The sequence below is a fragment of the Neopelma chrysocephalum genome, unplaced genomic scaffold, assembly GCF_003984885.1.
Source record: "Neopelma chrysocephalum unplaced genomic scaffold, ASM398488v2 Primary Assembly neopelma1_96577, whole genome shotgun sequence".
Classification (NCBI taxonomy): Eukaryota; Metazoa; Chordata; class Aves; order Passeriformes; family Pipridae; genus Neopelma; species Neopelma chrysocephalum.
Genome location: NW_020925222.1, coordinates 974,405 through 986,098, shown reverse-complemented (window position 1 = coordinate 986,098; position 11,694 = coordinate 974,405).

The following is an 11,694-nucleotide window of genomic DNA, read 5'->3' as shown; positions in this document are numbered from 1 at the left end:
ACAGCAATGCTGAATGTCTACAGTTGTGTCAAAGAACTTACAAAAGTTTCTCCTTTAATTTCTGTTGTTCTTGAATCAGATATTGCTAACTGATGTCCTACATGTTTTCTGCTATGAACTACATGGTCCAAATTGAAATACAGTGTTACCTGTGGCAGATTATTCTGGAAAGAAAAGTATTTTGTGTAAGTTTCTTGAAACTTTTTTTGTTGCCACATTCTCTTCAGAGTGTCAGGAACAGTACACACCAGTTTAAAAATAGACTGGTGATTCATTCTAAGTACAAAAGAAAGTGAGGCTACCAGAGATTTTATTTGATTACCGTTATCTTGAATCATACCAATCTGGATGAGTCACTATTCCCTTTCACTCCTCTCCTACTCTTTCATAATGTAAGTACAAGCATCAGGACACTGTATAAGAAACCATGTTCTGTGGGCTGCTCATTTAAATGATTTTTTTTTGTTAGTTTTTTTTAAGATGTCCCAAATGTTATAAGCGTAGGGATTCATGAAGGGCTAGAAATTCACTTTTTCCCCCCCTCAGTTCTTCCATTCAGAAGACAAACAAAGTTCTTAATGAAGCTCTCATTTCTGATTTAGACTCCAAATGTCTTTAGGTATGTAACTTAAAAAGATTTTTTTAGGGAAACAAGTACTTAACTATGTGTTCCACTAAGGAAAATCTAACCTTAAAGTTAACCATACACTTGCACAATTTTCTGAAATAGATTGGCCATGAGTATTTCCTAGAACAGGGTTTCTTATTGTTTTTTATGGTGCCCCTATTACCGCTTTCTTAGTAGTTCTTACATTAAAGACCATGAGTGAATCATGAATTATGTCCACTGTCTTTGGTCTGCTTATTTACTGTTATTCTTCTATTGCATATGACTAAAAAAACCCACTTATTTGTCCAAATCTCATACTTTTCTTTTTCACATAAATCAGACCAATAAAACATGTATTTCCTTCCCACATAAACCTTGCCTTGCTTGATATATCTTCAGATTATCACAGCAATAACACTGCTTAAGATGCAAACTTTTTTTGGCACTTTTATTATAGATCAGTGCTTTAAGACAAAATTTCAACGTCATTCACGCTGTTTTTTGTGTTTGCAAATTCACTACAATTCTAAAACTAAAATGTGATCCAGACTTCATCACACCCAGTGATACGAGTGGGGTAGGGGTTTTTGGTATATATTAGAATGTCTTTGACATGGTGTTTAAAAGGAAATATTTCACCCATGTTTTTCCTTCCTTTTGTTCTCCCTCTTTCTTCCAATATTTTTTTTATACAATGTCTCTCAAATAAATGTCTATTAGATATAGTCAAAAGAGGCAGAAAAAATACATAGTGTACCCTAGGTACTGAAAATTGCGCAACAATAAAGCAAGGGGATGTGGGGGAGAGGGAGAGAGTGAGAGAGAGAGAGAGAGAGAAAGAGAGAGCACACCAGGGAAAGATTTGACTGTTTGTACTCTTTGGTCCTTTTACACAGATGCAGAAATAAAGTTGTCATGATGTTGACATATTTTTTTATATAGAAAAGCATGCTTGTTCTCCACTGGGCAACTTCCAAAAGAGATCAGTAACAGAAACCACAGCAAACATTAACCAGCATTTTGAGCTTCAGTCCTCTACCCATCTCTCACACACATATATACATGAAGTAACCCATTTATTCACTTTTTGTTTTCTCGAGCATGACAAGGTAGCAAAAACCTCAAAAACCAGAATATGTAGTATTTAAAAAGAGCATACTTGCAATCAGCCTAATATGTATGTCAAGATCTTTATTATGGTTAGAGATGTCAGGCAATACAGGACTTGGGCATGCTACTGCTCCTGTTGCCATTGCCCATTCTGACAATTTGGAGAAGTTATTTGGATTTGCAGCATAAAAAAATGGATGTAGTAAGACAGACCTGTCTTACAGAGGTGCTTTGAGGCTTTATCAATTGCCCATGAAGCTCCTTTGACTCCAGCATAAAACATGTCGCCTACATATCTTTTCTGAAGGTGAGTGCTTTTCTGCTTGCATCTGTCTTGGTTCTGCATTTTCCTGGTCAGGTCTTTTGGCCACAGTTCCTCTGTGACCTCACATTCCTCTGGGCTTTCCTTATACACAAATTATCTCTTCTTGTTTAATACATTTAAGTGTACAGATAAAAATTTAGGGTCTCTTCTAGTTTAAGTCACCAAACTGGGAATAATTTACTGCACAAAAAGTAATACAGATTCAGTACTATCACTTTATCACTCTTCAAAATTGAAGAAAAATAGAAAGAAGAGCAATCTCTTCTGTAGGGCTTCTAAGTGCTTCCTTTTAAGGAGAAGTGTTTCATGTCATCAAGTTCTAAGTTAATAAAAAGATATGCAATATTTACAAATTAGAGTTCATACTAAAGTCATTGAGGTAAGAGTTCATGGAAAACATGCAATATTGTGAGAAATTTGAAATAACTTTAATTAATTTGCAATCCAGTTTTCAATTTTGACTGCTGATTCTGTCATCATACAATTCAATGCATGCCAGGAATACTTCAAGTAATGACCTGGGGTATATATATATATATAAACACACCAGGTATCCTAGAAGAGAACTCTCTACTAACAAATTCAGATTGAACTCCAAATCCTTGAGGAAAGGCAGTATATTGTCACAGTTATTTACATCTTGGGCTAACAGTAGAAGCATTTCCTGAAAGATTTATAGTAACTACCCCACACTTTCTGCATACTGTTCCTACTGATGAAAGAAGTGAATTACCTATCAAATTCTTTTCCACTGCTGGACACAACACAGGAATTTAAGTTAGAATGTCCAGTCCTCAAAGCAGCTACAACAGAAACCCCAAAAATGCTTTAGTACTGAGAGAATCAGCTGGTGAACTGAAAGACTTGAGGAACGCAGGAGAGCACAACAAGAAACTGAAACATGTGCCAAGTGAGTTTTTTGGTGATGCATGAGCCATTAGCTATAAGAGAGACCATAGTACAACTTATCTGCAAAACAGAGATTTAAGAGAACATCTGTGAGATCTGGGCAATCAAAACTTGAATTACAGAAACAGTTACCTAATTGATCAGCAGTTCAATAGATCTGATGTTTTTTCTGACTATCAGTGGTCAGGATCAAAGTGTTTCTTTCTTGTACACTTTCTCTTTCATATATTGCAAATAAAATTGCCACCTTGTACTTTATAACTTTTCTGTATTTACATGTGTATGTCTTGCCATCTAATTTTGGCCTCATTTGCTCATTTTCCTAAATGTATGATTAAGCAAAAGCTGTAGTAATCAAATCACAAAGTTCAGGCAATGAAGAAAAGAAATAAATGTTACTCTTTACACAGGTAACATAACAATCACGTAGCCTTCTCAATGAGTTATTTAGATGTTGGTTTTTCTGTAAATATTTTGACTATCAGAGTTTGAACTATATAGACACAAATATTCATACCTACAAGATACCTCAGTTGATAATCACGATTGTATAACCATGAAGATAACTTGGACTAGACAGTGGTCTATATCATACAATTAGAGAATCACCTTCAAAACTTAGTGTGATCACAAGTTTACTACCTCCTGCCTTGTTGACCTTTGCAGATCAATAAATGCATCAAACAAAAGACCTACTAAGGAATGCTGAAGCATATTGTTGTTAACCTCTAGACAGGATGAAAACTGACCTTTTAATCCAGCTCTCCATTTTCTATATTTCAGTTTGTGATCCAGGACATTTTTTCTTCTCACATCATAGAAACCTAATAGTCGGTGTTCATTTCAGGGTGAGGAAATTTTTAAAGTTTTATAAGCTGATACTTCATCAACTAATAGTTTCTAAGACATCTATGAAACACAATTTTCTTTTTAAGAAGTCATGCTGCTTAATTCTTGTAGTTTCCTCATTTTCTATTGCAGTGATTTAAAATATCTTTTAATCCAGACTACTTAGGGTATCTTCCATCCAGGTACTAAGTGTTTTATAAATTAACTATGCAGAAAATATTTGAAATTTTTACTTCCTTCTGGATCCTCTGAACACTGGCTGTTTAAAACAATTATTATGTATATTTTAATATTTTTGGACAGAACATGATTCTATTCTGTGATTCTATAGAATCATCTCAATTAATTACTCTATCTTGCTCAAGATTAACTGAGAACAGCCTTCTTGTTTTGGTCTGCTCCTGTAAGGGGTGGTAGAAGTGCTATGACATCATTTTATCCAAGATTTTCTACATCATACAAACAAAGATTTTGCAAAGTGAAGAACATTTCAGTGTTAGATTTTATGGCTTTTCCAGCCATTCTGGTTCAGCTCTTGTAATTCTTTTCCTATTCAGGCAACAAAGACAAAACATTATTTTTGGTACAGCAGGCAGTGCTTTCTATTCAGACAATTCAAAAGTGTCCAATAGACCATAAATAGAACATATACATAATTAGATGTAAGCACATATGATGCAAACACTACATGAGTTTCACCAGATGATTTAGTAAACAACTAGGATCTGATGTTTTTTCAAGTCATCAACACCTTTTGTAAATAAAATTTAGCACACAATAATAGATTTTAAAATATATTTTCTCATTTTCTACTGGAAACTAGGGATGACCAATATTTTTTACTACATTTGATCCTACAGAATAAATTTTTCACTGAAAACTTTGTTGACAATCACTTTTTCCCCCATCTATAAAGACAATTTTTATGCTCTGATTTTACAAGGCTTTTTTAACATGGTTTACAGATTAATAACTGTAAAAAAATGCAAGACACTTATTGAGCTTATTCCCTCTTTCAGCTGTCCAAATGTCTTGTTCTAATTTTAAAAGTGCAAATTTGAAATGCAATTTTCCCATCCTTTTAATTGGGACTTTAACCACTACCTGTAATTAGGTGGTTTATTTTAGACTCATAATCCTTAGCTGTCTCATCAAATCTGATGAACAACTCAACTGTCTGAGTTATGGTTTAGTATTCCTGTGCAATTCATAGACTTCATTCCCAGCTCAAAGGCCAAACTGTTAAATTTGACCGTAAACAACAATTCAGGACTGGTCTACATATCAATAAGTATTCTCTTTTGATGCAGTGCTTGTCAGTCCCAGAATACCATTTTCATCATCTTACACAAAGAAAAGCCCACATGTACACACATGCACAGAGACCTTAGAAAGTACAGGCAACACCTTGCCTGTATTTCCAAATCTATAAATTGTTTCTGTCTTAGGTTTCAAGGCTTTGTTCAGAAAGCCAAGCTGAAGGGAACTTTGTTGCATGCTGCAGTTATTACAGTTTAACCCAACCTGTAATTCTTAATGCACCATTCTCTTTCTTCTCTGCTAATACATGTGCAGCTCTAACTCAGTTTTCCTACCCTAGTCAACAGTATCTGTAATGCTGGGGCCTGAAGAATAGGCTCTGAGCCAAAGCTGACCTATAGATGAACTTTTCAACCTAATATTATATTTAGCCTACTACTGTATTTAGTCATATATCTGCTTATTAACCAAGATGCTATGTAATCCTTAGTAATGCTTTAAGAGTAAACACTTATACTTGTTAGTTCAGCATATTATTAATAACTAGTAAGGCTTGTATATAATATAAATATGTCTTTCTTTTCAGCCAAGGCTGTGAGAGCAGTAGGCCTCACATAACCTCAGCTGGTTCAGATCTGAGATAGAAAGATATCCATAGCTCTCTGTAGTGGGTTTCTGTGGCTAGGTTTTGGTAACAGGGGGGCTACAGGGCTGGCTTCTCTTAGAAGCTGCAAGAAGCTTCCCCTGTCCCATGGAGGCAATGCCAGCCGGCTCCAGGATGGACTTCCTGCTGCTGGCCAAGGCGGAGCCAATCAGGGGTAGCAGTAACGCCTCTGTGATAACATATTTAAGAACAGAAGGTATTGCACAGAAAGAATTCCAGCCAGGGAAGAGCAGAGTAAGAACATGGGAACAAGGTAGACGCCAAGGTCAGTGCAGGAGGAGGGGCAGGAGGTGTTCCAGGCACCGGAGCTGAGGCCCTGCAGCCCGTGGAGCAGACCATGGTGGAGCAGTTGTGCCCCTGCACCCCATGGAGGAGCCCATGCTGGAGCAGGTGGACATCTGAAGGAGGCTGTGACCCTGTGGGAGCCCAGGATGGATCAGGGTCCTGCTGGAGACCTGCAGCCTGTGGAGAGGGAAGCCCGTGTTGGAGTGGGTTTTTCCTGGGTAGGACTTGTGGGCCCTGTGGGGGACCCACATCCGTACGGCTCATTGGTGAAGGACTGCACCCCACGGAGGAGTGACCCATGGGACAGCAGTTTGGGAAGAACTGCTGCCTGAGGGATAGACTCATGCCGGAGAGGTCCATCAAGGACTGTCTCCCATGAGAGGGATGCCACGGGAGCAGGGGAAAGACTCTTTCTGAGCAACAGCAGAAACAATTCATTGTAAGCCCCATTCCCTGTCCCTCTGCACCACTGGGTGGGGGAGGGAGAACATGGAAGGAAGGAGAGGTGGGAGGAAGGTGTTTTTAAGATTATTTTACTTCTCGCTCTTTTGCTTTGATCCTGCTAGTAATAAATTTAAGTACTATCCCCACTTTGAGTCTGTTTTGTTTGTGAAAGTAATTAGTAAGTGACCTCTCCTGGCTCTTATGTCAACACATGAATTCTTTGCTGGTTTTTTTTTCTCTCCTCTGTCCAGTTGCAAAGGGGAGTGAGAGAGTGGCTTTAGTGGGTACTTGGCATCTGGCCAGGGTCATTTCACTAGATTCTGTATTTAGAGTCTAGTAAAGGCCATGGGGGTATTTGATAGTAGTTAGTCCAAACTGACTCCCTGATTTTCCTCTGGGCCCTGGCCAGGCTTCAGGGGAAAACCAAGGAGAGAAGAAAGCCAGATTGTTTTCTGCACCAATTAAGTGATATAAGCTGGTTTGTTCAACTCTACATAAGCTGGACCCTCTCACAGAAAAGATGGATGCCTCATCTACAAGTGGGTGCACTGCGTAGGATTTCCCACTTAAACAGAGAGGTTCTCTAGCCCTTCACTGTGATTGGGGTTCCTCAGCCGAAGTGCAATCTGGATGATGGTAATGTATTAGCGCAATTGGTGATGTATCTCTCTTTCTCTTAATCACTATAGACTTTCACTGTAGTAATGATTAGTTGCATTGCTAAGTATATCCTTTTGTAAGCCACTGCTTCTTTTGTAATTCTTTGCTGTTTTGGACCATAGTAAAATTATAAACTTATTCTTTAAAGTTAGTGTCTGTGTTCCTTCAATCCATCCTCATCCCCAGTGCAAAACAGACTGGCAAAACAGTATCTTAAAGGACTGTTCTTTTCCATCGGCAATATAAATATTAATTGAAACAGGTAAGTCAAGTTTCCTTTATTTATACGCACTTCTTATGGCAACACATGGGTAGGATTAAATAGTGCTTTCAAAGAAAGATGTTGGTGTTTGATGGCTTTTAATATTGCTGCCCATACTGAGACAATAAATAAATGATATCAATATTACCTATTCTTATTTCTTTAGCAATTATTTCAATAAAATTATATTCATGCTGTCAAGCATCAACAAGAATTGCTAGTATCAACTAGTAAATCTATTTGGTGACAATAAATTATTCTCAAAGATGGTTTTGAAAGGAATGTTAGCAGTAACAGCAACAGAAAGTCAGTATGTATTTTATAAAACTTTTCAATGTATGAAACTAATAAAGATTAAAGAAAAGTATAAGAAAGCAGCAGCTCAGAGCACAGGTATACATTTACTAGGCAAAGATCAGCAATTGAGTAATTCAGTTAAGCAGTAAACAGCCTCCCAAGCCACACATCCAATTCTCAGAATGCTTGCAAAATTCCCAAAACATCACTTCTTTCAAGGATGACAAGAAGCTTCTAATGTACCCTGTTCCTCAACACTAACAGTCAGGGAACAATGTTGTTAAACACAATGCCTAAGGCAGGCTGGCATAAGTATATTAGCTTCCAGACCCTCTTTCTCTTCCCAATATGCTTCCCAACACAATCCCTGTTTACAGGGCCTGCTTCTGATCTCACTTACTCCAGGCTGACAGTAGTGTAAAGCACAATTCCAAAGCCTGTGACAGCATTCTTGCTTTACATTAGTGAAGTGGGATAAGAATTAATCATCTTTCTTCACTCTTGAATTCATTATGAAGACTCCTAAGAATAAATATGATGTCTCTTTTACTCATGGTAATTTACAAAGGTGTTACAGGTGACATTATAAGTTCTACCAACACATAATTTCTTTAGCAATGCTGACTAAATTCCCTTTCAATTGCATAAAACATTTATGAAGACCAATTAAAACCACCAGCAGCAAGGCTATCAGAACTACATCTATTATGTTGTTATAGATTTTCCTTCAGTATGACAGCAGTGTTCCTTATTGTCTCTAAAGAGAATTTTTCTCTTTAAACTGAAGTTTACTTCTGTTGCACTGAAAACTAAACCTGGAAGTTAAAATAAGCTGGAAGGGGACAGCTTTCCAACCCTTCCTCACTTGGAAAGGAAATGTTTCTCTCATCTTGATACATCAGACTACAGATGCTCTCTCCAAGGATATTTCTTCCCGTCTACCTCAAAAAATGCATACTGACCTCCATTTACCTACTTTATTTAGAGGACTGTTAGCAAACTACTGATACATTCCATATCCATTACTGACTCTTGGTAGAAGCCCATGCTTTATTTTTAATGGTGATCCATGGGCTAGAGTATAAACATAGATGCATAAGTTTCTCATCCTATACTGAAACTCCCTGTTATGTCTGCAGAAAGATCAAGACAATAAACACTTTGTATTGTAAGTATGTTTTCTGGTTATGATTTATTAACTATCACATTGTTTCTTTCACTCTTGGCCAGCCAGGAAGTAGTTGCCTTATATCTTACCACAATTTCTCTTTCTTCTCCTGTTGTGTTCTTCTCTTAGCTGCACTGTTTCTTTCCCCAATTTTAATTTTTTTCTTTTTGTTCCTCTGCAGTTGTTTCATCGCCTTCATTTCCAATAGGTCTCATCAGAAAGAATTTGCCCTGTTTTGTCCACTGAAATGTAATCAGTGATGCAACTCATGCTAGCATTTTACATGTCATCAGAGAAACCTTGAAACAAGATGCAACCTAATGAGACTTGATATTCTTTCCTGCTAAGGGTCTTCCAGGCTTTCTTTCAGGCTGAGCCTTTGGGAAATCTTTACCTCCCCTTGGAAAGTTCAGAGCCCAACAGCTAGAAACTATCTGTTTCGTAATGTACACTTTGATTCTGGAAAACACTGACAACTGAAAAAACATATTAAAACAGCTCAAAGAGGCCTTGCAACTGGAAAGATGACATCACTGAGCTGTGCTATTTTGAGGGAACTTACCACCTCAGTTTAAAAGCTAATCCATGCTATATTCTATTTCTAAATTTGTTGCTTGCCATCCCTTGCATGACACTGCCTCATATGTACACAGCAATAATCTTATCTTCAGGACTACCCAAAACATCTGTCTCCAAATCCTGGGAGTTTTACAGAGTCTCAACTTTGAGTCAAGTTCAAGGTTGAAAGCCATATTGTGTTGGTTACATCAGAACAAAACTATCTACTTCATTTCAGGAAAATCCATATGAAGTATAACTACATGCAATTCAGGATAATGCATGCAGTGGAAGAGAGATTCTATGGGACATTGCCTTGCCTTTTGTGCTATTTCTCAAAGAGTGGGATGGTATACTAGGGAGCTTTTCCTCTTTACACTTTCTAGTGTGATCCTATTTCACAACCAAAATTTTTCTGTATTGATTTATTATCTTTCCCCAATCACTTCCTTCTGTCATTACCTTTAACCTAAGATGATCAAAATGGTGTTCAAACACTGTCCAAGGAATCTGAAACTCAGTAAATACTCTTCTGTATGGTACAGTATGGTACAGACTATCAATCCTTATGCAGGTATACATGCTTGTATTTTCCAGCATACAACAAAGGCACATGAAAAACTAAATTGAGATCCATAAGACAACATTCACTGCAAGACTTGAGGAAGTTGGATCAAAGCTGAAGGTGCTGTTAAGGATGACTGTAACTTAATTTACTAGTCATCAAAAGCTCAAGCTCTATGTTACCCTATGCACTGTTTCTCAGGAGTGCAAAGCCCTGGTCCACTTCCACATAGATGGAAGAGTTTCAGCACTCTTTTGGATTCTGCCTATAGTTCAAAGTAAAGTTTTATGTGCATCTTGGCAGTGGGTATATGTCATGGGTGGGAGTGAAAGGCTTAGACAAAATTTACCAAAGAAGCCCTGTCACTGAGTCACCCGGTGCAAAAAGTATCCAATCTTAGCTCAGATTTTGTCAATGGTTTAAATTTAAGGAATTATGGAGGTATGACTGAACCCCTTTTGTCCTGTAGGTTTTAATGATGGCAAATTGAGAATATTTATATAAAATGAATCATTTATTATTACAAATGATCAGACAAATGAACAGACGAGTGAACAGACAAAAAGATCTTAATCAGAATTACACAATACATTACTATGCAATATAAATGCTAAAACTACTAGTACTATACTATAAGATAGGATTGCGCACTATATTGAATTATAATAAAGTTAGAAAAAGAAATAATTATTAAGTACAGATTTGATGTAATATAGAGTCTTCATATCCTCTTTTGTTTCTCCTATTGGAAATTGCTTATGCGCAAGTTTATACCACAGAGTCTTATTACTTTAAGCTGAATCTACGAGCTGTAAGAACTACTCACATACTGTGCATTCTTATAGTCTACATTTCTTATTCCTTAAATCCCAACAACCTAGCAACACTGGGAGCAACATTTATATGACCAGGTCTTCATTTAAAAGTGCTTCTGAGCCAATATTAACTTTCTTCTATGCCACAGCCATGGCTTTTCAACAATGGTCACAAGGCCCACACAAACACTGGAGGACTGTGCAACCACACCCAACACTTAAACCTTGCCTTGTTGGACAGGAAACGTCCTGGACTGTGGTATTCCAATAGGGAAAGGCTCAGTAGCTCAAGCCTATCTGTCCAGCTGTGTCCAGCTCTGGGGCCCCCAACCCAAGAAAGACACTGACCCCTTAAGTTTAGTCCAGAGGATGGCCACTAAGCTGATCCCAGGGCTGGAGCAACTTTTCTATGAAGACAGGCTGAGAGAGTTGGGGATGTTCAACCTGGAGAAAAAAAGCTCCGAGGAGGTCTTAGAGCACCTTCCATTACCTAAAAGCTCCTTACAAGATGGTTGGGGAGGGGCTTTTCCTCAAGGGCATGTACTGATAGGACAAGGGGGAACAGCCCTAAGCTGAAAGAGGGTGGGGTTAGCTAAGGTGTAAGGGCAGTACTCTTTCCGTGGAGGCAGTGTGGATGGTCCATCCCGGGAAGTGTTCAAGGGCAGGCTGGACACGACTTCGAGCAGCCCGGCCTAGTGACCGGTGTACCCTGGAAGCCGATGACCTTCACTGTCCCTCCCCACCGCGGCCCGGGCAGAGGGGCGGGCACAGAGCGCGCCCCCTGCCGGCGGCCGCGCTCACAGCGCACGGCGCGCGCCGCCGCTCCCGCCCAGCACGGCCCCGCCCCCGCAATGGCGCCCGCCCCGCCCCCTCGCGCCGGCCCGGGCCCCGCCCGTTATTTGCATAGAACGCG